The sequence below is a fragment of the Populus euphratica genome, unplaced genomic scaffold, assembly GCF_000495115.2.
Source record: "Populus euphratica unplaced genomic scaffold, PopEup_1.0 scaffold1723.1, whole genome shotgun sequence".
Classification (NCBI taxonomy): domain Eukaryota; kingdom Viridiplantae; phylum Streptophyta; class Magnoliopsida; order Malpighiales; family Salicaceae; genus Populus; species Populus euphratica.
The window spans coordinates 22,447-26,044 of record NW_011501558.1 but is presented as its reverse complement, the minus strand read 5'-3'; positions in this window follow the sequence as shown (position 1 = coordinate 26,044).

Genomic DNA, 3,598 nt, shown 5'->3' with positions numbered 1-3,598 from the left:
AGTTCTTAAACTCATCAATCAATCCTTTCACTTATGTGATAGACCTGCATTTAAAACGACCATTTACCACAACTTAAAGGTATCTTATATTATTAGATACGTTATTATAAAACATGCTTTAGTTAAGGAGTTATTGATACTTCAAGTGCAAAATGATGATATAAAACCTTGATAAAAATACACTTTTAAGTATTAATCATGCACGTCGTTAACTGACAAAGTTACCTTATGGATTGAAGGATTTTTGGATTTAATCATAAAATTATGATTAAAAGGGAGCAGCTACTTAATATTATGGTCGCTAGAAAACCTATAATCTGTGAGAGTTTAGGTAACGAGACTAATTGTGTACGGAGGAGACACATAACCCCTAGTGTAACTTATCTAAGATAAGTTGCATTGTTGATTGATTGTTAATTTAAGTTATGTTTCTATTTGTTGGTCTTATCTAAGGTTTAAAGCGAATATTTCTTTGTGAGGAATTCTCTACCTTATCAGGTTAAATCCTAACCGTTCTATGATCTTAATTTTAAAATCATATTTATTTTCTATTTAGTATCTCTAATACCTAATGGTATATTTTATAATGCAATTTTATACCACCAAAAATTAAAACACATTACATAGAAGATGAGGGGTTAATGATGCACTCGAAATGAAAATTATAAGGTTAGAAAGTGCATTACCTGAGTGATGAGGGCTCAAGACACATTTAAAGAGAAAAGGGATAGGATTTGTAAAGAAAAGGATGATTTGTTTTTTTAAATAAAAGATTTTTAGAAGTAGTATAGTTCTTCACCTTGTTATGTCTTTAATCATTAGGAGCCTTGCCAGGCTTAGAACCTTACTAGGTTATGTTCTTGTTGGAATCTTGCTAGATGCTTTTTTTGTCACAACCTTGATGAGTTTTTAAACACTAGAGCCTTGCTAAGTTCTTTTTGTTGGAGTCTTGCTAAAATATTTATTGCTAAACCTTGTAGGGTTTAGGATTATCTTAAGCCTTGCTAGGCTTTGTAATTTTTTTGGATCACATTTTTTTTGGACCCTTATTAGGCTTTGAAAACTAAATCAAGCCTTGCTCATCTTAGAACCTTGCTAGGTTTTTGTTTGTTAGAATCTTTCTAGACTTTATTAAAGATTATTTCTTGTGCAATTCCTGCAAAAACATTATGCAATGACTTTGGATTGGATGACAGGCATGCATCCTTATTTAGTTGAAAAAATAAGCCCCTTCCTTTCAAATCAATTTTTAATTAGCGAAAAGGTTTAAGCTAGCCCTTAGTTGCTCAATTTAAATGTTCAATCTATTTGAGTTTTTCCTATATGATCAATGTGTTTAATTACTTCATTGCATCACCCCACTCGAGTTTTGCCCACGTGATCAATTATGCTTGATTGCTTCTTTGTTGCTTTGCATGTTTTTTACTTTTTAATGCCTTCTTTAAAGTTACCAACTTCTTGTCCATCATCATATGCTTGTTTACCAAATCATCATATTTGACCTCCTTTTCTTCCAACTACTTATTTACCTTACGCTGATTCTTCCCTTGCTTTAATTCAGCAACTTGTTTATCTTTTTTCTCTCAGTTGTTGGTCTAGGAAGGCCTTCATCTTCTTTTTCTTCAAGAATTGGTCTTTCAGGTATTTTTGATGACTCTTATTATTACCAAGCTTAATCCTTAGCTTATCCAACTCCTTTTGTAGGTCCTCTTCATTATTGACCCTTTTTCTATTGGTATCATCTAGCTTTGCTCTTTCATCACTCAGAGCATCCCAAATAAGCTGTCATTCTTTCACATTGAGTAATTAGAGCTGACTAAGGACTCTTTTTACTACTCCTCTTTATGAACTAAAACAAGTTACCCCCAATCATTTCTCATGGCGTTTAGATCGGATAAAGAATTAGCTTTTTTGAACAAACTAGTATACTTAGCTAACCCCCGTGTTCTTCTTGTAAAGTACTGCACTTCTATAAACTATCTAGCTACCAACAAGGGTAAGTAGCTAATACAATTAGTTAAGCTAATTAATGGGATCTATGCTTTGTCATCATAACTCATAAGATAAGACAAGTTACTTACCCAAAGAGCTTTTCATTTGAAATTACTTTGAGGGAATGCTTGATATTTCTTTACCCATGCCTTCTTATTTAGGTCATTTCACTCTTCACTTAGAACCAACCCAAGAGGCCTTATGTTGAACCATTAGAAATTATTAAAGACTTCTCTCGATGTTTCCAAGTGGCTGATTATCTATATGAATAACAGATAAACATTACATCGTATTGCTCATTTTTCATTCAGTTTATAATGGTTTAGTGATAGGTAGGTTTCAACCAAGATAGCTAAAGTGAGGTTATTCTTTGCCTGTTTATACTCAATGAAGGCATTTACAGCTTTAATGTTGATAATCCCAGTGACTTCGAAAGGAAACAAAACTAACCCAAATATGGCGAAGACAACCACACAATATTTCTCTTCTTCTAACTTTTCATTATCTTTGTCTATCTTCATCTTGTTCTCAATTAACTTCTACTTGAATCCCTCATTGGACATTTTATATTGGTCAACTTGGTTTAGATGCAACAACTTTACGACCTCGATAGTTGTGCTTTCAATCTTTTATCTAAAATAGACTTTATGAGGATCATGAAGGAAGTTTAGGATTTATGCATATTTTTTAATGATGAGGGTCATGTCAATATCCATGAAAATGAAACACCTATAGCCTAGATTCCAGAAGTGCATCAACGCTTTGACCACTAAGATCTGAACTGAGATCCTTATAAGGTGGGCAATTCTACTATACTTTTTTTCAAACAGAGTCTCATTTACACACCCCTAGATTGGCACAAGCTTTTTTTATGTTTTTATCGAGCAGTGTACTTTGGTTATGTATGGTAATTTCTCGAATTTAGTCCTTGAGCAATCCCTTTCAACTAATTGTATCATCTTATATCTTCCCCCATGTCCCAAAAAGGTCATGAAAGTCATGATCTTAGCTCAAAAAATCTTGCATAGTTCAAGATTTTATTATGGTTTTCTCTAATGCAAAGTGAATTATTAAAAAGTCCGCACCCTAATGACAAGTCTTAGGTCATTACATAAGGGTGGAAGGCTTAATTAATTTGAGGACTTAATTATAAGAAAAATTATTTTTTTGGAGTCAATTTGAGTGTTAATTAGAAGATATTGAAGTTTGGGGACTAAAATTTAACTTTGAAAAGGTTAATTGGTTAAATCAAGGGTTTAATGATAATTTTTTTTTAGTTTTATAGCCAATTAAGGGTATAAGTGAAGAAATTCAAAAGGACCAAATCGTAAAAGGAACAAGACTTTAAGGGATGAGGTTGACCAAATCAGGGGTCAAATTGAAGAAAATTAAAAGTTTTATGGTTAATTAAGAGTCCAAATACACAAATCAGAAACCAAGGACCAAGATAAAAATGGTGCTAAATTTCAGGGTTGTTATTTAAGTTTGACAAGAGTTAAATTGCATACAATTAAAAGTTTGTGTCAATTAAAGGTGGATGTACCACAATTAGAAGAACAAGGACTAAAATGAAATCTATTAGAGCTCAAATTAAAAACACTAATTT